The following is a 24,049-nucleotide window of genomic DNA, read 5'->3' on the forward strand; positions in this document are numbered from 1 at the left end:
ATGTAAAGATACTTCATGGCATAGAAATAAAACATCTAACATCTAATAAGAATATGGGCAAGTTGAACCAATTCAACACAACATATAATCAACTTGCATATTATCTAGCCAACACCCATATGCGTTTGAACCATATGCATCAACCCATATAAAATTCTAACGCACTGTTGAAGGCATATGAGAAGAAATTAGGAACTGGTATGAGAGTTACAAGTTGTGTGAACCAAGTGATGCATCTATGGCGTAGAAAATGCATCTATGGCATGGGAATATATTATAGTTTGAATGCAACTTGGTAGACAAGATAGTGGAGAAAGTTGTATATCCCCTTTCACCTTTTCTTATAATATAATTCTAGGAATATGCTTTTATCTTAGACACATTTAATAGGCTTCTACCTTTGTCCTGTACAAGGAGTTGTAACGCATTTGCTACAACTTTCATCCAGAAATCCCAAAGCCCTTTATTAACACACATTTCTATGTATGCATAAACTAATTTTCTTGATGGTTTGCAGCTGATATCAAGTCCAATATTAATGAATAAGCTTGAAATTTCATTTATTGGCTCTGCCATACAAATCACAATAGTTCCACCACACTACCCAAAAATTCTTCACGGAAAGTATTTAGTCGAGCATTGAGATTTGCAGTATGAAAACTTGCATGGAGGAGGGTAGATATAACACCTAATAGTAACGGCCAAAGAATTGTTAGGAGACCACAACACACAAACAACACCAAAGGCCCCTGCAGACTTCCTGGTTCTGCAACCAAAGGCCAAGCTTACTGGATATCCTCTCATTTTGGGAAGGCCTTGGTTAGCTACTGCAGATGCTTACATAAGTTGTCGGGCAGGAAACATGACCATCAAAAATGGTCCCATGTCCAAGCAGCTAGTCCTATACCCTCCTGCCCAACCTTCTTTAGAGCATGATTTACCACTCTGGTTGGAAGAAGGAGAAGAAGACGAGGTGTACTCAGCACCTCTGTGCACCTTAGATACCACTAGGAAAGACCCCCCAACCGAGGATGACTTGATCGAGGCCTTGATCCAGAATCCACCTTCCAGTGCACTACCCTTAGAGGAATTGGTGGAGGATGCCCAAGCTAGCACCTTAGCGGATCTCTGTACAACCAACCCTGTTACTCCCAGAGTCAAGAATGTGGAGTTCGGCCCTGAGAAAGCATTGAAGATCACGGACAAGCGCTTATAGCAACATTAAATGATATGTGAGTGCTAGCAAGAAAATAATGGCGTTTATGAGTGGCGCATGTAGGAGTTAGAATAGAGGAGGAGGGTTCAAATTCACAAAGACGAGAAAAATAAGTGGCTCAAAATGGAGCACGGCCAACAATCTCCCACTCTGATACCATGTTAAACACACATGGAATGTGAGTAGCTATGAATGATAAACAATGAATTGTATTTCTTATTAACATAGATGTTCATTTATAAGACCCTTGGATTCATATTCCAACATCTCTTGGACTCCCTCTGACCATTCAACTCCCACACCTTAACCATTGGCGTATTAGGTGCCAACAAAAAAAACAAAATTTTTAAAATATAATAATGATGGTATTTTTAAATTAATTGTATATTCAACCGAATAATTTTGTGTAACGGTAACAAACTCAACTGCTAACCTTATTATTAAGGGACCAAATTTCTTAAAACTTAACCACTTTGTCTACAATTTTCTTGATGGTCAAAATTTTCCTTGGAATTTGGTGAAATTTTTTCAAGAAATCAAATCTTAAGAGTGTTTGAACTTGGAAGATAATTTTTCCGTGCTCAGTTTAGAATTAGTTGTAGATTTGTAGGTGGATTTTGAGAGAATATCTCGACCTCCCTATTCATATTTGGAATTGGTTGGATCTCACAAGCACCATAAATATGTGATATATCCATGTTATTTGTAATATGTAATAGAATTGTTCCTTTGTGTGTGCACCTCTAAATTTTTCTACTTGGTATCATAGCCCGTATGGGCCTCGGCGTGGCCTCCCTCATGGGAGTTTCGAGGTAATACATAATATGTGTGTTTGTTGTGAGTAGAATAGATTTTTCTACCTAAGCTCCCTCATGGGAGTGCAAAGGTAAATACATAATATGTGTGTTTGTTGTGAGTAGAATAGATTTTTTTGCATGCTTGTTTTGAGGAATATGTGGAAGGAGGTTTGAGATCTGCTCATAGCCACTGTGTTGAAGGAGTTGTGAAGGATGAGATAAACATATTAGCATATATGGATTAACCAAGAGTGAGAAAGCGCTGCTGAATGAAATTTAGCTAAAGAGCAAGCTTGTCCACAAATCAGATCCACAGAGTAATTCACACCAGATTATTAGAACTGCCCACTAGTTATGATGCGACAAACAACTTGGAGAAAATAATATGTTGTTGAACTGTGTGTAAAATATACATTGGGAGGTGTATTTGAATAGTCGAAGTATAGTGCATGAATTCAAATCCTTCCTAGTGCAACAGAAGAGCGGGTCGAACACGTGACTTTGAAGGATCTGCGTAAGATAAACGACAACATCTATGAGTTGTATTGACCCCGACGCCATTCAATTGGAGACAGAAATTTGTATGAGAATGGATCTTGTGTCATCGCATCGTGTATGATTGATGCAGATCATAATCTCAACATTGCGAAACAATGGGGCAACAAGATTCTGGTTATTCTAGGACATACCAAGGATCCTTCAAACGTTGTGATCATTCGAACCTTTGACACAGAATCTTGTACATGGTGTGCACTAAAGTCATATGGAAAAGCTCTGATTGCACGCAGATGTCAATATATCACTATTGTAGGGTCCAATTTAATGGAGTCTTCTGAATGATTTGAATATTCTCGACTTGGAAATGATGACTTGGGATGCTGTTAAAGCTGTGAGTATGTCTCCATCACCACAGTCTCATCACATTGCTACAGTACATGCTTCAATGATCTTCATGTCCTTGGCTTGCAAAGTATGGAATGGGCACGACCAAAAATGCAAGGCACTTTGCGGACCCCTCGCGCTGGGCATGCAGGTGTCACAATTGGAGTCTCTGTAGAAGAAGGATATGTTCTACCTCGTTCGAAGATGGTCAATTCGGATCTGGCAAGGATCGTAAATTCTGATGAAACCCATCAACAGGGAAATTAAGAGGAAGCCACCGAAGATCTAGACTATCCGTTTCAATTATTCTTCACCAACGAACCAATTTTGAAGAACTTTGTTCGCATTGTGCATGGTGGAATAGAGGAGAGTAGTTATGGAGTATGATTGGTTTCGTTGTTTTCTTTGTTAACCAGTTTATTTGCAAGTTATATTTGGGGCATAACTAATTAATGAACAATATTGCATAATTCAAATTAGTGGTTCTTGGCACTTGGAAACCCTTAACACATCACTAGTTAGATTGTGTTTATACTGTTATGGTTTGTTGTTCTTAGCGCTCAGAAACCCCTAAACAATGACTACAAGCTATTGTATGACATTCATGTGTCTGAAAGAGGTGAGATTGTTAGATTAGCTTTTGAACATATTTAGTATTCATAACATTTGCCGAGCAATTGATGGATAGACGAAAGCTAAATATCCGATAGTTGGTGGTTGGTCCATAGGATGGTTTATTATTTGTCAGCTTTTATTGTGGGAGCCTAACGAGCCAAGGTGCCAATATTGTTGATCTTGCAAAGTTCATCATTGATGATCAAAAGCCGGTGTACTTTGAAAGAGTCGAAAGGTAAGCTCAAAGATTTGGAGAAAGAAAGAGCAGAGTCTAGAAGACTGCATAGTGGGTAGAGTTGTTGATGAGACTAATTAGGTAGAGATCAATTTTATTGTTATAATATGTATCGTAATTGTGAATGTAAGAATTAAGGGAGAGACATGGAAGATATTTCTTTCATGCTCAGTTTAGAATTGGTTGCATATTTGTAGGTGGATGTTGAGAGAATATCTCAACCTCCCTATTCATATTTGGAATTGGTTGGATCTCACAAGCACCATAAATATGTGATGTATCTGTGTGATTTATAGTATGTAATATAATTGTTCCTTTGTGTGAGCATCTCTAAGTTTTTCTACTTTTGAATCGTTTTTTATAGTGGAAATAGATTCACCACCATCTAAAATCCCTTTGGATCTCCAAAATCCAAGAACTTCAGAATTGTAACCAGGATTTCTAAAAAATTTTGGGAAGTTTTTTCATGATCTTGATACAATTTCCAGGATTTTCAAAGTGAAAATTGTATCCTCATTAAACTACTGCAAAACTTAAATGGACGATAACATTCGTCAAATTTGCGAGAGAAAGATATATTTAGTACGACATCCAATAAATTTAACGGTGTTATCGCTGCAGCACATCACGCTAGCTATTTTAACATAATTTCAAAAGCAGATCCCTGGTGCCATTCCTGCAACACATAATGCTTGCTATTTTAAAATAATAAAGCTCGAACGTAGATCAGTGAAAGAAAGAGATAGGGAAAAGATATAAAAATAAAGCTAAAAACTATGTTATAATTTGCTGTTTAAAATAAAAAATTGACAAAGAATTGCAAATGCCTCTCAATACTTACTATTATAACCAAATAACTTTATACAAACATGATAGGTAAGACAGGACTCAACAACACTTCTGCCCCTGCCGATTAATCTCCATCGATTAACCTCCATATAGTGGAGGAGAGAATATGTGCACGCAGGTCGAGGTTGGACGGTCGAAGAGCTTAGTCAAATTAACATGCTCTAACTCAAACGAGTAGTACTCAGTACATATATTGCGCAAAGAAAGAAAAGGTAATTCAGTTTGGTAAGGAGAATCAGAGTGGCCATATCAGTCAGTACAGATACTTCAGGAAAAAAAAAAAAAGTAATTCAGAGAGGCAAGGAGATTCATGGTGGCCATCTCCGTCGTGTTGTTAGAGTCAGCACTGGGAGCCTTTTCTACATGTCAGAACGCCCGCTTTCGCTGTGAGGGAGCCCACAAGAGACGATGGCTTCGCTGTGATACTCGAAGCCTTCGCATAGCTGGACGATGCGCCCGCGCCGGACGGAATGAAGAACGCCCCGTTCAACATTAGGTCTCCCTCTGACCTCCAATTCCACTGCCTCCATACGCTCTCCGGTGTGTGCTCGCGCTTCGTAACCTGTTCATTCATTTATTTTCATCAATTCCATCTACTCCTTCTGATAATGTCGACAATAATAGAATGAGAAGAATTGAGGGAACAACGCTTACCTCCTTGGAAGAGCGATCGACAGGTGCGAGGAATCGATTGCCTTGGCTGTTGATTGTAGGGTTTGCACTTCCACAGATAGCGTACAGTGTGTGTAATCGTTGTTCACCACGTGGAAGTACCCGTGTAGGCATCTGCGTTCAGCATTAAAACTTGTTTTACTGATAAACTTCTGAACCCCCCTCATGTTTACTTGTCTGTTAATACATGAAACGCAAATGGAAAAATGTGAATTCAGATCCCTTCTGGTACCCAGGCATGCGTTGAACGAGGCCTTCCCCGAAATGGTTAAAGGCAACTGTTACTTGCATCTTGACGTCTTGTATATAATCGTCGCTGTGACCCAGGAGCATGACCTGCAGAAATTATTATTACAAATACATAAACGGGGCAAACATTAATATGAATGTTTGAACTTTTGTTCCAAAGCATTTGTGATTCAAACCTTATCATGGTGCGTCATAAAGTTGTTTGAAATGGTTAATGCTGTCGACCCTCGGGTAGCATCGATAAGCCCATCTGTGCAGCTTGACAAGGAGCAATGGTCAACCCAGATATTGCTTGCGCCAAGGATGTGAATTCCATCCCCGTCAGTCTTCGATCTCCACTGGTAATGTCCCGGGGAATCCCTCACCATGGCATTTCCGGTAGGTTTGCAGTCATGGATGTGAATTCTGTGAATGATAATGTGGGTCACGTGCTCCACCGTAATGCAGGCACCATTGGCAATGTGAACATTGGCTCCTCTGCCGTCGATTGTCTTGTAACTGTTCATGATGAGCTCTTCTTTGAGCACGATGACCATGTCCCTCTGAAAAATTATCCACAGAGGCTCGTTTTGAATAACTGCATGGCGCAACGTGCCCGGACGGGGATTGACCGCATCGTAATCATTCGGATCGGTGACAACATAGAATCTGCCATTTTGCCCTCCAATGGTATTCCTGCCGAACCCGATGGCGCAGTCTGCAAGCCTCTTTCGATTGTTTGCCCAGTCTGGGTCGCAGCGCCAGCAGTCGTCGACGGGGTTCCCTGTTCTGCAAGACAGATAACTTAACTCCCTTCTCGAATTGTTAGTACTCCTGCAATACAATCCATCAATTAACAGTTAATGCTGCTGCCATGTTACATTACATGAATTAGGCTCAGAACAACTTAAAACTGCAAAACCCATTATACACTTGATTAGAGTTAAAGGAAGACACTCCACAGCTCGGGTGGCAATGCATCCAATGTGCTCTATATAAGTTCTATACGGCCCCGGTGGGGATATATTATTGCCCTGACTGAAGCAAGGTTATGGGATAAGGGGTAGTCGACGGTAAAATCCTTATATACTGTCATTGCAAACAATTCAACGAAATCTTCTTATGGACGATACTTAATCTAATGATTCATGCAGGACACAAAGTTCAAACGTCATGATTAAATGACCTATGTCGTGCATGAATACTAATTACCTTTCCACCATTTTGGGCTCTTCTGCATGTTTCTTTAATACAGGTTGTTCAGCATTTTTAGTCTCAGATACAAAAGCAGGCTTTCCAAGGAATGAGCCCGTCAAATTTTCTGATGTTCCAAAGAACATGGCCGCATTGGAACGAACGCAAAAGATCGCTAGGAAAGCAAGAAATACCAGTACACTTCGACATCCACACATTTTTGCTACAGAAACGGCCGAACAATGCAGCAAACTGCAAACTTAGGAATGGGATTTCTCTGCGATACTCGTTCTAATCTGCTAACAAATATTAGACAAGAGAAAAGTTTGTAGCTAAGGTTATGACAACAAAAGGAGGAATTGCAGAAGAAAGAACGGTATCATAGGTGACATTCTGCTAGACTAAATCCTTTAAACTAGGACTTCAGTGAACAATCTCGCGGGCCAATCGACTACACATGAGATTACCAAACATGTGCGGAACCCGGCTAGTGTGCACGAATATGGATGAACACCTTGCTCCTTATAGAACGAATTAAAAGTTATTAAAGGAATAAAATACAGCGAAAACGGGTAACAATCACGGTTGATAACATAGATGGCCAACAATCACGGTTGTTTAAACCCACCAATAATGATATGAGATCAAATTCCACTTTTCCATCGTAATTTTTACGACAGGGATTGGATTATTCAAATCACTGAAGATAAATGGAATGGGCTTTTATTTATTTTTGCCCTCACCTTTTAGATTTCCTCTGTTGGTCGGTTCCTCCTTTCCTGACTTCTTAAACCTTGATATCTGCACCCCATTCAGTGCAGTTTTCTATTTGTGCATCATTACCTGTTTATAAGACCCTGATATCTGCACCCCATTCAGTGCAGTTGTCTCTTTGTGCATCATTACCTGTTTATAAGATGGGTCTGGCTGGATCCCCGTTTCTCATCTATTGGGTCAAAAGCTGCCCTCTTCTGCGAAGCTCTGCCGCTCTGGCACTGTCCTCCTCTAGAGTTGGTACCATGGTTTCAACTTGAGCAGGTCTTCTTCAAACCCTAGCCTCCATCATTGCAGACACAATTTTACTTCTTTTTCCTGGATCCAATAATCAGGCCTTTTATTTATTTATTCTTAAGTTGAATTTACCTTTTTTATTAAAATATATTTTGAATATATAAATAGATTTAACACTTCTAAATATATAAATAAATTTAACCATTTTAATTATATAAATAAATTTAACATCTAAAAAATTATTTTAAATATAACTTATAATTTTTTAAATTTTATAACAAACGTGTTAACCCGAAAAATGGCGAAAACCATTTGTTACCTTAATTACACTACGCTGGAGATAAATTCCGAAGATTTACCCGGAATTTAAGGCATTAATAAGCATGCGGGTTTTCTATAGACTGCCACGACATTGTTGAAATGCATGTTACCATTTTATATTATCCTTCCTATGGCTTAGTGAACATTATCCTTCCTATCAAATTCCATGTTCACGAAATTATCGTCCAATCTTGTTAAATGCATGTGAATTTGCACAATCGTCTAACTTCGCGCACATTCGAAACGTTAAAGTTGCCAACTGATCCATTATTGGCGGCGCATTTGAGCGATAAAAACGCTGCGACTGCCAAAAGTTGCAAAGTCGAGTGGAAGTGGATATAATAAATGGAAGTAGGTAAGATGGAATCGTGTTGGGAAGATTTGCATAGTGTCGATGAGGTTGATAGAATGGGTTGACCTTTGTTTTGTAATACTGACTACGTGCGATGACGTAATCTACATAAATTCCGGGATCAAACGTTCCGAGACACAGTTCCTGGCAAAATTAGTTCGGCCGAGAGGTTCAAATGAGCGTACGTTCAAATTAGCGTACTCTCAGGATTTCAATTTGTGGAACTAATTAATTTTGTGTGAATTTACTATTGGAGTTCTAGATTTCATATCATTTAAGTATTTAAATGTGATTTTTCATGATGTGAAATTTATTTATATATTTTAAATAATAAAAAATATGATTTGGTTAAAAGAATTTAACAAATAAAATTGTAAAATAGGCGACTACATTCTAAAATTGTTTTTGCTATGAAATAAGTTAACTACTGCAGAGGGTAGAGGTATATGGCCGCCATGAAAGCTTACTTCATTAGGGACCACTAGTGAGGGTGTGGTTTTCCTTAAATAATAATGACAAATCAGCCTGCATTCAAAGATAACAACCCATAATAATTATGTCTACCACTGATATTGATCCTCTTATGGAACTATTGAATTATGATAAGTTTTCTCATTATTAAAAAAAATTAAAACAATAATCTTAACTGCCTTAAAAAAAATATTGTCCTTTTTGGTGTCTTGCCATTTCAATAACATGCCTTTGCCCAAGTATGTTTCATTATTTAGTGTCTCTATGTTTGTGATCTCACATAACATGATAATTATATAAAAGGATTGTGACTATGTGTTTATATTTATCATTGTTTGTGATCTCACCTAACATGATAATTACACCAAAGGTGTACATTTGTGGGGTTTCGCTACCTAGATTTAGCTAATCAAATCTTTAGATAACCGTCCTCCTCCATCTTATCCTTCTTTACCACATAGTACTCCATACTCTAAATCGCAAGGCTCGATGAAAACAATTTCTACATTCGATCCCTGCCTGCTACCGTAACCTGAAGAGCCTCAACTACCTTGGCCTCAACCTAAACAGGCTCACCTGTAACTTATCGCACGAACTTGGCAAACTCGTAGAGCTGAGATACCCCTGCATCTCCCACTACAACAATTATTCCTGCAGGAGTGGTGAGCTTCAAAGCCTCATTTTGTTCGACAATTCATTCTTAGACCCATTCCAACAACCTTGGAGAGTTGCGTGTGCTCAAAAGGGTTTATTCTAGGAGGCCATTGATGTATTCTACATAATGCAGTGTAGAATATTCATGCCTATGGATAAGGCCTATAACACCATTTCAGTCCAGTGCAATTCGCCACACACTCATGTGAAGGGTTTTTGGATTTTTTCGACTCTAAAGTTGGTTTTGGTCAGAGGTATAATATTATGCTCACTAGTATTTGCCTCTGTTGCCATTATCAAAGCTAGGGCTTTGAAGAGGAGTAATGCTTCGAGATCCTGAAAGCTAACGACATTCGAGATCGTGCTTCTTACTGATACTATCAATTGGGCAAGCTCATGAAATCCCACCAAATGGGAATGTGTTCATAAATGAGTTGATTATATACTTGGGGACACTTGTTTCCATAACATGACAAATTTTAACTTCGGAGAGTTTGGATAATGTGATGAGGAGTGTTCTAAAGCACATACCAGATTGCATTGTAACCACATTTCTCAGTGATAACATCAAGCAGTTCAATATCGATGGTGTTATGGGAATTGAGATCGATTTGAAACTGCTAGAATCTTTTGCAGATACTCAATTTCATGACAGTGGCTTGGATGAGGATGTAGGTGACAAAGTGCAAAAGAGTATTTGGCATAGGCAAGAGAGTTGGTTAATCTTTTATTAAACAACCATTCATAGAATTTCATGAATCCTATTATAAGGGAAAAACATTATAATTTTTTGGATTACACACTGGTCATGATTTCTAAAAAATTAAGGGATTCATCTCACAAACTCTTTAGAACCTTTTGTGCATGGAATGTGAGGCAAAATCCAAAGAAATAATCATTTGAGACATTGATAAAGAGTCCGAGAGAGTTGAGTTGATGTAATGGTGAAAATGTTGTATTCAAATCATTTGAAATTATCTTCCTCTTTTGATTTTACCATGTGATAATTTTCAAATACATTTAGATCTATGTTGCACGAAATGGGGAAACGAGTACGAGTTTTCGAAATGGGCACGGTACGAAACTTGACCTCCCCAAATTTTGGAAACGGGGTAATGCGAATATATATATATATATATATATATATATATATATATATATATATATATATATATATATATATATATATATATATATATATATATACATATATATATATACATATATATATATATATATAATATATATAATATATATATATACATATATATATATATATATATATATGAACATGCAATCATAAAGCATACATGATACATTATAATTTATTACATTTAAACATTATGATTAAATTTACATCACATTTACACATTAATGATCACATAATGAAAATAAAAATATCGGAATATCCAAAAGCAACCTTTATTATATATCCAAATCTCAAAATCAACCTTTATTATATATATGAGGTTGCAAGTACAATAAAGACTATAAGGTTGCAAGAACTATAGAGACAAAATACTAATCCTCATCATCATAGTCCTCATCAAAAGTAGAAGTAGAACCATGCTCAACAATGGATGGTGGTGTTGAAGAAGATGATGGGCCAATTCCACTTCCAGGCTGGACCTCAATGTTTAGGGAAGCAAGAGAGAAATCCAAATCAGGACTTTCTGCATCCACATCCCATTCTTTAGAAGGACCACTGTTGTATTCTAGACCCCTACGAGATGTAAAGCGAAGGTTGCAATGCACATAAACAAGATCCTCATCCTTCTGTGTGCCCAACCTATTGTGCTTCACATAATGAATAAAACCATAAGTGCCCCAATTCCTTTATGTTGATGAAGAGATTGCCACTTGTGAAAGAATACGAATGGTAGTGTTGCAAATATACACCATTTGCTCCATGAAAAATCCAACACCTGACTGGATTCATGGTGCTTCTCTCCTCCAAAGCTGATATATCTGCATAATCATCTATTCCTGCAGCAAAACTGGCAAATTCTTCCTTTACCTCCCTGTGTAGATGAGCAGGAAACATTCTCATAAGGGCTTTTTTCACCCCATTAGCCACCTGTCTATCCTTATGGGGTGCCTTCCTCTTCCCATTGCTTTGAGAAATAAGCTCCTCATCATAAAATTTGGGGTTCAAGGCATGTGCTAAAGTGTGCAATGGAGTGTTGAAATTTTTCCACCTATCAATAATGATTTTCTTGACTAAACCAGCAAAATAATCATCAACAAACAAAAGTTGTGGAGACTCTTGCAAAATTATTTCCATAGTTTTCTCAACCATGGAATCCATGCCATCATATACCTCTCCTAAGAAAGGTTGGTCAGTGTCAGCACTCCGAAGAAGATCAAATGTAGGGGTTGTGAACTTTAGCAAGAAATCTGTCTTGCTCCAGCAATCCTCATCAAGGCACAATCTATGCGCCATATATCCTCGATCTAAATCTGCTTGTCTCCACTCAATCCAAAGTTGACTCACCACCATAGAAACTAATGCATGCTTAACCTTAACAAGGTGGCGCAACATTAGGAAGTTTGAGGCATATCTTGTCTCAACAACTTTTAACAACTCCAATTTGGAGTACTCCTGAAATATGGCCTGAGATTGGTGGTGGTTGGTGATGAATTTGAAAACCTCCCATTCTTCCCTTGTGATTTTCTGTATCCATGAAAATTTGTTGTTCATCTCCTCTAAGATCAGATTCAGATTATGGATAATGCATGGTGTCCAAAAGATGTGGTCATACCTCCCCTGAATAATTAAACCTGCAGTTTTGCAAACTGGTGCATTATCCGTGGTAACTTGCACCACCTTGTTAGGCCCTATTTTTTCAATAGCTTTTATAATAACATCAACAAGTAACTGTGCATCTTTTACCTCTCTTGAGCAGTCTTCTGCCTTGATAACCATTGCTCCTTTGGGGGATGTGGCAATGATATTTATCAATGGTCTATGACCTGTATTTATCCATCCATCTGAGACTAGGGTAACCCCAGAGCTACTCCAGAAAGAACGAATTGGTGATAAAATATCCTCCACAAGCTCCTCATTTTTTAGAAGCTAAGTTCTAACTTTCTCGTAGTTGGGCCTGTTGTACCCTTGAGGAGCTTTGTTAATTTCCCTTATCATATCTTTCCATTAAGGAGAGAGAACAACATTGAATGGGATACCACATGCATAAATGCACCTAGCCACTCTGGAATCAGTTTCTTCTCTCGCTTGCATATTCACCAATTTAGCAATTCTGCTATCCTGAACTGAAGGGGATGCTCCTCTGGTATTTTTGGGTGCTGGATATTCATGTTGTTGAGTGGCACCGGCTCTCCTCTTTCTTGATTCAACTACAATCCTTGGCTCAATGTTAGATGGAGCTCGAGGAGTAGCTTGAGTAAGCTCATCATGCCTTCTCTTAGTAACATCCGCCTCATCTTGCTCTCCTTGATATTCCCTCCTTGCCAATGGGTCTACTGTTTTTGTGAAACCCACAACCCCCTGTCCTCCTCCATGCAAAAGATGTGCCTTCACTCTTGGGTAGGAGCCCTTGTATGAATTGTTGCAAAGATTACATCGCGATTCCCATGAGCCACCACCTCCACATTTTTGAAGCTTCTGAACATGCCTCGAAAGAGGATAATATTCAGCCCTTGGGTTGGCCCTAGGGATTGAACATGTAGCTACGCATTGGTTGGAAGCCATTGCTGCAAAAATAAATAAATAAAACAAATCTGTAAATAAAAAACGTTTTTCATATTTTTGGTAGCATAAACCCTCAAAAAATTAAATAGTAGGAAAAAAAATAAGAAAATGAATGTTGCTTACGCAAATTAATTTTCTGTAGATGAAGCTACCCCAAAATGCCAGAAAAGATAAGATAAATATGGTTGTAGTTGAGCCAAAAGCCAAGAATGTCGTAGCTGGAAACTCTGCACTCCAAATTTGTTGTTGAAATCTCTTTCTCTTGTTGTTGAAATCTCCTTTGCTCACTATTGAAAACACCCTAGCTGAAACGATTGCCCTCTTCCTCTCTTTTCCTTTACTAAAATTGCTAGTCTCCAAGAGAAACGACTTGCTCGATTATGTGATGAGAGAATGAGGCGAGGGTGACTTTTATAACTTGAGAGAGGCATCTAGAAGCAACTAGAAGCCACTTTAGTCACCCGATAAAAAAATAGAAAAAAAAATAATAATAAAAAATATAAGAAAAGTCAAGTTGAATGAGCAAACTTTGCCGTACAGTCCGGAAACTCATTTCCGACCGTACTGGCCATGTTTCCTCCTCGAGAAATGGGCCAGAATGGTCAAAAACGAGTTTCTGGGCCATACAATATGAGTTTCCTCATTTTCGTATGGAAACGGACCCTAGACCCACGTTTCCTGCAACTTAGATTTAGATGGATCTAGACCCAAGGAGACATCCTTGTTTAACCAGAAAATCCTATGGTTTTCTTTATGTTTTGTGTTTATACACTACTCAGTTCTCTTTTTTAAACCCAAAAAAAATTAGATTTGTTGAGAAGACAAGGATATATCTAAACAAATCTATATTGTTGCAGAATTCGGAAGTATGGTTTCAAAACTAAAAGTAATTTGTGTTGTCGTTTAACATTGTCATTAAAATCATAGTCACATGTCTTGTACTTGGGATTGAATTAGAAAAGATGAAGAGTAATAATAGGAATTTGTCTTGAGAAACAGTAGGAAAATAAAAATTTAATCAACCCAAAAATTACTTAGAACACAAAATATTTTGTTTAAACTATATTAATTTCCTTTAAAAATAAAACATTTACCGTTTGGTCAAACTTGGTTTTTAAATCAGAAAATTGGTCAAAACTGCTCTACAACTCAATTAGACTTGTTGAGTCTTGGTTTAATTTATCCCATGGTTAAACTTCTTAAGTCAGCTCGAGTTTGAAAATTTTTAAATTTTGACTTGGTATGGCTTAAATGAGGGGACTAGATATAGCCTTAGCCAGCTTTGGAGCCAAGCCAAAAATTCTCGCCAAGCATGGGACATACTTGTCAAGTTTTCTTTCAATGGTTGATTTCATATCTAATGACCTTTTAATGGAATTTTAGTGCCATTTGTTTTGCTAGAAGATTGGGCAAAGGTAAACTAAAATATGAAGAGTGTAATGTGAGAGAATGGACCTACCTGAGTTTCATTTTTGTTGTGATCCTAAACATTAACAAAAATGAAGAAATAACATGGCCAATAAGTATGGAAGTGTTTTTTGTTAAAAATGGAAGAAATAAGATATATTCTTAAACATAGCAGCTCACAAGTAAGCAAGATGCACCTGGAGACTACCTCATGGAGAACGCTCTGCATTGACCATTATTAATCAAGAATATATAAGTTTACATGAGAATAGGAGAGTTAGAACTAACACCTAGAAAATGTGAACTAATTCGTAAACTAGGACACACACACAACTAATGAACAAACTCTCTCCAGTAATACACATTACCCATTAATTCCAACACTCCCCCTTAATGGAGAAAGGGTTCAATAGTACTCCTAACATCTCCCTAAATAATTCAAATCTAATTCTTCCAAGGGGCTTGGTAAAAATGTCTGCTCCATTATCACAATTATTACAATATTCAATATAAATTTCTTTTGACTGAACCTTCTCTCTAACAGAGTGAAATTGCGTATCAATATGCCTTGTGTTTTTGTGAAACGCGTGATTGTTTGCAAGTTTGATTGAGATTTAGTTGTCACATATGATAACTATAGCATCTTTTTGTTCTTGTCCATCATCATGGAGAAGTATTCTCAACCAAACTTCCTCACACACTGCGTGATACTCTACTTCTGCTGAAGACAAGCATACACTATTCTTCTTCTTAATGCTCCATATGATGACCCCAAACCCAGTGCTTAAAGTGTAACATGGTATGGATCTTCTGTCATCCAGATTTCCAGATAATTCTGAATTTGGAAAACCTATCAGTCTAACATCACAAGAATTAGTATATTTAATACCAAATTCTAAGTTTCCTTGAAGATACCTTAAGGCACCTCTCACTGCCACCCAATGATTCTCCAGAGGCTTTGACAGGAATTGGCTCAATACACTGAATGCAAAAGCTAAGTCAGGTCTAGTTGTAGTCAAGTAAATCAGACTCCCAACCAGTTGTCTATACAATGTTGCATCCACCTCCTTAGAACCATCATTATTCTGAAGTACACTTCTTCTTTTAATTCACCATTTAAGAAAGCAGATTTCACATCTAGCTGGTGTATCATCCAATGATGCTTTGTAGCTAAAGAAATTAACATTCTAATTGTGTTTAATTTAGCTACAGGAGTGAAGGTTTCCTCGTAGTCTATACCTTATTTCTGTGAGTACCCCTTTGCCACCAACCTTGCTTTATATTTGCCTATACGACCATCTACTTTATACTTAGGCTCGTATAACCATTTGCAACCTATGGGTTGTTTTCCTTCATGCAGTTCAACTAGATCCTAGGTTTTGTTTTTAAGTATTGACTCATTCATCTTCCATGGCTTCCCTCCATTCATCATATTGACTTGCTTCTTTATAATTTGAGGGTTCAACAACATTTAACATCCTAGTTATGAGAGCATGATACCTATATCTTGCTAGAAATTGAGTTTGCCTACTTGATCTCCTTAGTGGTGGACTTAATTCAAATTTGTCTTGCTCATTCCTTGGTGGACTTGGCTTACTAATTGTACCTACATCACTTGATTCTTCCTTTTACTGTTATTGTTGCTCATGGTTGTCCCTTGTTTCATCACTTCCATCTTCTGCCAACAAAGGCATGTGCCACTCTTCATTGCCTCTATCACAGTTTCCATCATCAAACTGCTCATGGAATACTACACCTCTAATCACAAACACTTTGTGAGTAGAGGGATTAAATAGTTTATATGCTTTAAACTTTGTACAATACCCTAGGAAAATGCATTTAATGCCCTTTGAATCCAGTTTCTTGCTATCCTATTTTAGAACATGAGCAAAAGCTTTCGAGCCAAATTTTTTGAAATGATTAACTACAGGCTTAAAATATAATAAAGCTTCGAATGGAGTTTTAAGATCAAGGCTTTTTGTTGGACTCCTATTCTTTAAATGCATTGCAGTGTTTATTGCTTTCTCCCAAAAGACATTAGATAGGTTCTTACCTTTTAACATGTTGCGTGCACACTCCACAAGGGTTTTGTTCTTCCTCTCTACAATCTTGTTCTGTTAGGGAGTGTGGGGTATTCTGAATTGCTAAACTATCCCATGGTCCTTGCAATATTTGATGAAGCCACTCTGCTTGTATTCTCACCCTTGATCCGAGTGGAGAATTTTGATGAAATTCCCTGTTTGTTTTTCAACCATGATTCTGAACTCTTTAAAATATTCAAAAGTATGACTCTTCTTTCTGAGAAGATATACCCAAGTAAACCTTGTGCAATCATCAACAAATAATAAAAAATAATATGCACCTCCTAATGACATTGTCTGCATCGACCCACATATATCAGTGTGCACAAGATCTAGTATATCTCTCTTCTTTAAACTTGAGGGAAAATCATCCATATGCATCTTCCAAAGGGCACATCCTTCACAATCAACATGATTATTTTTTAAATAGGGAGACCACCGACCATACCTTGTTTTTGTATGAGCACTAAATGAGGAAGATTGATGTGTCTGAATCTTTGCTGCCAAAGATTCTCTGTTGTCATTGTTGTTGAAGTGAAATCCTGGTGTGGTATGCTTGGGACATTCAACTTGTACAGGCCTCCAACTCAAATTCTAGATGCAATCGATTTATGTTTATCCAGCAAATCCTTAATGACACAATAGGTTTTAAAAAGTTCTACCTTTAAATTTTGATCTGCAATCATTTAAATAGAAATTAAATTATTTTTAATTCCTCGTACATACATCACATTATGGATTTTCCTGATCTTTCCATTAGGGAAAATCACAAGAATGTCTCCATGTCCTTTGATCTAATAGGCCCTATCATCACCAAGGTAGATATTAGCACCATTGTTGGTTGCTTTAAAATTTTTGAACCAATACCTATTACCTCTCATGTGAGTGGAAGCTCCTGAATCCACAAACCAAGTTTCTGCTTCATCATTCTCAGTAGAGAAAGCAGAATCATATACAAATAGTCTTAGGTTTCAATTCTGATTTTCATCAGCAAAGTTCCTTGCATGCTTCTTATGTCTATGTCAACCTTCTCAAGCTTCTTCTTATGGCAATTACTAGCAATGTGACCATATTTACCACAGTAAAAACACTTGATCCCTGAATCATTTCTGGTTGAAGACACACCTTGAGGTGGATTTATCTATGGTGTACCTCCGCCTTTATATCCTGCGCTTTCTTTCCCTCTGAAATGTTTTTTCTTCACCATTAATGTTAGATCTAAATTCTAGGGTTTTAGAGTCATTCACCTCTCTTCCTCTTCTATCAAGATCCCTGTCAATTATTCAAAATTAGGGGCTTTCTCCCTTGCATTTAGGCTTGTAATAAAAATCTGATAATTGTCATTCATACCAATCATGGTAACCATGATGATATCAGTGTTTGATATTGTCTCCCCTATATTGGTCAGCTTATTTCTGATCTCCTTGATCCAAGAGATGAATGCAACGATTGATTCACTCTCCTCCATTTTGATGGAGAGAATCTTTCTCTTTAGGAACAATAAGCGATTTGTATTTTTTATCTCATACAACTCCTTGAGAGTTTTCCATATGTCATTTGTTGATTTACACTATCTGATGTGAGGGATAATGCAATCTTTAGCTGACAATTTCAAGAAAACTTTCACCTTGTTTTCCCTCTTCTCCCAATCCTGAAGTGTTGTAGTTATTTCGCCTCTAGCTACAGTTGGCTTCAATTTATCCCCATTTGCGATCGTCCATTCGCTTTGCCCCTCAAGTAGGGTCTGTAACTCGAATTTCCAATTAGAATAACTGGACCATCGAGATTATTTCTCTCATTCAAGTATGCTTTTGCCATATGATTATTCATCGTGACATATTGATCTATGAATCTACTCCAAGATCCCTTCAACCTCTAGAAATTGATCAGAGAGGGAATTCAATCACTATATCTATTCACCAGATCTGTCACCAATGGATCTTGTTAGCACAGTTCTAGGCTAAGTCATGAGTAGGTTTTGGAATTTTTATTTGTTAGGATTAATTTTGTAAATTTCAAAAAAAATCATGCGCTATCAGAATTTCCGGTAGCATCCGATTTTCTTGTTCAGACAGTCTCCCCTGTTTTTTAGATAGTCTTTCCATTATTGTTTTATTTCCTGTTTTCTTTAAAAAAAATCTGATGCTACCAGAATTTCTGGTATCGTTTCCCGTTTTTAAAAAATAAAGACGAAAACGCAACCGTTTTTTATTGTCCACGAGTCATAATGACAGAATATCTAATCCAAATCATGAGATTTTGTGATTGGATAGGTCACAAACTCCAAGTCAAGTCAAGTGGTAGTGATTAATCATTTTGGTTGATCGTGTTTGCTAGGTGTCAGTCAGAGCCATAGCCAGCCGTTGTCTACCCCACCCATCTTAAATAATTCATGTTTCCCAAAATCTTAAGCTTGTCTGCAGCTTCAGTCTCAACTAGTTGTTTGAATTCCAACGACCGTTCTTTTTGTTCCGCACAATGCACTACCAGAATTTCTGTCTAGTCCGAATTAGTGCAGGAAAATTGCTAGATTTGCAAGATTCTTGTACAACCACTTGTAGCAGATCAACTGGACTCTCCAAGGCAACTCGACTTCATCATTACTACTACTTGTTGTCTATTATGCCATGAAATCTTGTGTAATCATGAAGGATTATATGCATGGGAGATTGAGGAGCAGCTAAGGAGACACTGATTAAGGAGTTTAAGAACACATCCCAGATTTCCAGGTAGCCTAATTCAAGAGAGTTGCAACAACTATTGGGTAAGCTTCCACACTTTGACACCTATTCTTCATAATCAGCAAGTAGATATTCTATGGCACCAAAGTCTAGGAAAGGTGGAAAGCTTAAGAGAATTGAACCCCATGGAGATGAGTTAGTTGATGCTAATCCGAAGGTCAGAAGGTTGTTTATTCAGGTAGGCTAGTATCCACTCTACACAAGGTTAGGAGACTCACATCAAGGTGTAGCCCGAGAGTTTGCTCAAACTTTCAATGGACAGGAAGCTACCAATTTTGGTTTTCAGTTGTAGGTTTCAGAACAGTCAATTGCAGAGGCTTTTAACCTTCCCTAAGAAGGAGAAAAGTGGTTTAAAGGACAACTTATTATAGGAGGAGATCTCAATGATTTTATCAGAGGTGAATACATAGATCCTAACAGGGCCAAAGGAATTCCCAACAATTATCTGAAGAAAGAATGGGAAGAAATAGTCATGCTGGTTAAGATTTTCCTCACTTGTGAGAGAAGATATACATTAGTTTTTCTTTACCATATGAGGTTTCTGTTTCATTTTGTAGGTATGAGGACTCTTAATCTACCTTATTTTATATTGAAGAGCTTGACCAAAATGGCATCCAGGATTCAAACACATCAAGAAGCATCAGAGTACCGCCTATATCATCAAGCAATTATCAAGGTTTTGGTTGAAGAAGAATTGAAAAAGAGGAACCAAACTTGGGACCATTTCTTGTTTTACAGAGCAGGCCAACCTGCACCAAAACCCCAAGAAACTATTAAACATTATTCAACATGGGTTCAGACAAAGAGGACATTAACTGCATCAACTGAAGGAAACTTCAAAAGAAATACAAGGAGGGAAGGTGTGAGCAGAGGTGCCAAAAGCAGCAAAAGGAAGCCTTTAGATGCTAAAACTAAAAAGAAAAAGGAGCAAGGAGAAATCTCTTCTACTCAGAAAGTTGAAAGCTCAAAAATGGTTCCTCCTGTTAGACCTTTTCCTAAGGTTTACATAAGAACTCGGAGAAGAAAAATTGTAGCCGAAGAGAAATCTAAAGTGCAGGTGTTTCCTGAAATTCTGGAAGCACATGAAAAACAACAAGAAGACCAACCTATTGATTTTGATGAGGAAATATTGAAGGAAGCAGGGTATACAAGAACCAGTAAAAACAACAAAGAAGAGCTAAACCAGTTGCTACAACTAGGAGGAGGCATACTAGGGAAAAGAACAATACAGACTGAAATCAAAGCCACTAGATAATCCTAGTTTGCTGATTGAAGTAATAGTTATAGAAAAACAACCTACAGAGTTGCAGACTGAGGATCCCTCAATTGTGGAAATCAGACGATTCTTGAAGAAGCAAAGAGGTAAAGCTCCCATCGACCAACCATTAGAGCCTTCCAAAATAAGAAAGATCCAAAAACAAGCAGAAAAGAAAGAGACCATCATCAAAGGAGAAACAACCAAAATCACAAGGTCTAAATATGCTAGAATTAAAACCAACTTGGATAAGCTTGTAGAGGCTGCAACTCACATGGAATGAAAAGGTATTTCTGAAGCATTTTTGTTAAGGTTTTGAAGTGGAAACATTATCCTACCAAAAATGTCGAAAACATTTCGAGTTTTTTCGCTACTACAGGTATTTCCAAAATTTCCGATAGCACCCGTCTCAATAGAAATATATGGCTATCAGCATCAAACCTCAGGGCCTGTTTTGGAAGACAACAACTCATAACGATATGGATAATAAATATGATGGATATGAGACATTTATGAGGTTGTTGAAGTTTATATTTAATGAAGACATATGGCCATTCAATAGGCAAGACCATAAAGATAAAATTTAGTAGCAAAAGGGGCAGCCAGTCAGTTTTTCCAGCGGCAAAATGTCATTCTTCCTCTTCTTCTCATCTACACCTGCAGTTTTGGTTGTAATTCGATGAGAGATGTTTTTAATATCTGAAAGACACCCCTGTAACAAGAAAATAGTGGAACCACCAATTTAGGAGAGTTGGAGTTGGTGCCTATCTCCCTATATATATCTTTTGTAAATATTATTTCAGGGTTGGATTTTGGTTCACCTGAAGACTCAGCTTAAGTATCAGTTTTTTGTAAATCATAATATCAGTTTAAGTAGAAATTGTTAGTGAAGGTTTCACAAAGGATTTGTGAAATATTTTATACCTTTTCCTACTTTCTAATTGTTATTCTCCTTGTCAAAAAATAGAGTTTGCGACAAGGCTTTATGTAGTTGAAGTGTCTTCCTTAAGATACTCAGTTTCTTAGGATAAGTATCAACTACTTCTTCTCTTCCTCTGCTCTCCTATATTACTCACTTAACCATACAATTTATGCTTGCCACAGCTTGCCAAATGCATGAAAGTTAAAGAGGAACACAATCATTTCAAAACTCCTTCAGAAGCCATCCCACCACTCAAAAAACCCTTTTAAATTTTGAAATGAAATAATGATGTGTAAGGCTTACTCCTTTTTCAGTCTAGGAGTAATTTCTTGTGCTAACATCTTTGGCGCCACTGCCGGGGAGGCGAATTGAAGTTTATCCTTGGGTAAATGACAAAGTTATAAGTCTGGTTTGAGGTGTACCATTCCAACTATCTTTTTAGACTTCTTTACACATGGTGACTCCATTGTTGAAGTTCTGGCTCCAAGAAAGGCTAGAAGTAGGGAAAACCTATATTCTCCTTTGAAAAACCAAGTCCTTGATCCTGAGAAGCTAATCAAGAAAACGAGTAAGCGAAAGCTTGTTTTTTATTCTTCTGGTTTTTAAAAGCTATTCCTGGAAAAGTACAACAAATTCTGTCTCCTGATTTTACAAAAAATTCTATACCTCTCTCGTTTTCCAGTCAAGAAACAACCTCTACATCGAGTGTTGGTGCTTCCTCATCTACTATTCAAAATCCTCAAATTATTATTCCAAAAATCCCAGTAACTCCAATTGTTATTCCACAAACCCTAGTAACTCACACCATGGTAGGTCCTAATCCACCCCCTAATCGAATGGATGCAATTGTTGCTGCTAGGTATGCTCCTTTAGTTTTACCTTAGCTTATGAATGCATTACCTATAGGAGATTGTCTCAAGTCTATGCCTAAATTTAATGGTGAAGGGGAGGTAACAACTGAAGAACATCTTACTGTTTTTTATGTTTATACTGATAATCTGAACATTGGACATGAAGATGTCTGGATGAGAGTTTTTGTTCAGAGCCTTGAGGGTGATGTAAGGAAATGGTTCAGATCTTTGGCAACTGGTAGCATCACTCGAATTGAAGTCCTAGATGATACATTTTTATGAAAATGGGGTGACAAGAAATATTTTTTTTATTATATTACAAAATTTGGTGCAATCAAAAGAAAAGAAGAAGAATCAATTTCTTATTTTTCTAAGAGATTCAATAAAATGTATAGCAAGATACCTACTAAAATCAAGCCTACTGAAGCTTCAACTAAAATCACTTATGCTGGTGCTTTTGATCCTGCCTTTTGTTTATTGTTGAGAGAAAGAAGATTTCTTACACTATCACAAATGAAGGAAAATGCATTGGAGGTAGAATCAAATATATTAGCAGCTGATAGACTCAGAGGAGGGATTGATAGAGAAAAAAGAAAGCAGAAAGATGAAGTTTCTACTTCAGGAACTTCTGACATATATCCTAAGCTAGATGAGATTACTAAGATGGTCAAATCATTGAGTATTGACATTTCTAAGTTGAAGATGGAAGCAAGACAATCTACTACCAGAAATGTTTCATTTGATTTACCAAATAGACAGCAGTTTAAAAGACATAATGATCCTCAAATTTTGCAGAGAGAAAGAAGAGATGTTGATGAACAAAAGGTGCAGCCTCCTTTGCAGAATGTTATATTTGACGATGAAGAAGAAGTTGAAGGTTTGGAAAGAGGTGTTGATATAAATTGTCTTAGAGACAAAGAAGGGATGATTTATCTTACACAAGCAGAGTATAAAGACTTCATGTCATATACTCAGAATAATGAAGTGAGTCCTAATCATTCCATGATCGCAACTGATCATCAAAGCATATACAATCTCAAATCAAAGAAAATTGATGGAACTTCTAAGCCTGTTGCACAACCAAATAAGAATAAAGATGCAGTTAAAATTTCAGTGGAAGAATCTGGTAGATCGGAAATTCTGGTAGCATCCAATATTCCAGCAGACAAACAAGTGATCGAACCTGACAAACTGGAAATTCTGGTAGCGTCTGATTTTCCTTCACTTGAGGTAAAAATTTATCATAGACCACACTCTGCTTACAATTTTGAAAATGAGATTCAGAAGATCAAGATTCTTGTTCCCTTTGTTGAACTCATGAAAAATCAATATTTTGTTGGGTATATGACCAAAGTCCCACATTGACTAGAGGTGGGGAGGATCATGGGTATATAAAGATGGACAAATATCTCCATTGGTATGAGGCCTTTTGGGGTAAGTCCAAAAAATATTCCAGTAGACAAACAAGTGATCGAACCTGACAAACTGGAAATTCTGGTAGCGTCTGATTTTCCTTCACTTGAGGTAAAATTTTATCATAGACCACACTCTGTTTACAATTTTGAAAATGAGATTCAGAAGAT

The 24,049-nt window shown here is 37.3% G+C and overlaps 1 pseudogene; it reads right to left on the minus strand.

Annotated features, from left to right (window-relative positions):
• Positions 1 to 4,671: 4,671 nt before the first annotated feature.
• On the minus strand, positions 4,672 to 6,906 carry LOC149181534 (putative pectate lyase 5; annotated as a pseudogene).
• Positions 6,907 to 24,049: the final 17,143 nt, after the last annotated feature.

Source organism: Pinus tabuliformis, chromosome 3_2 (assembly GCF_031772625.1).
Source record: "Pinus tabuliformis cultivar Carrire ecotype Pingquan chromosome 3_2, CPIR1, whole genome shotgun sequence".
In the NCBI taxonomy this organism is placed as follows: Eukaryota; Viridiplantae; Streptophyta; class Pinopsida; order Pinales; family Pinaceae; genus Pinus; species Pinus tabuliformis.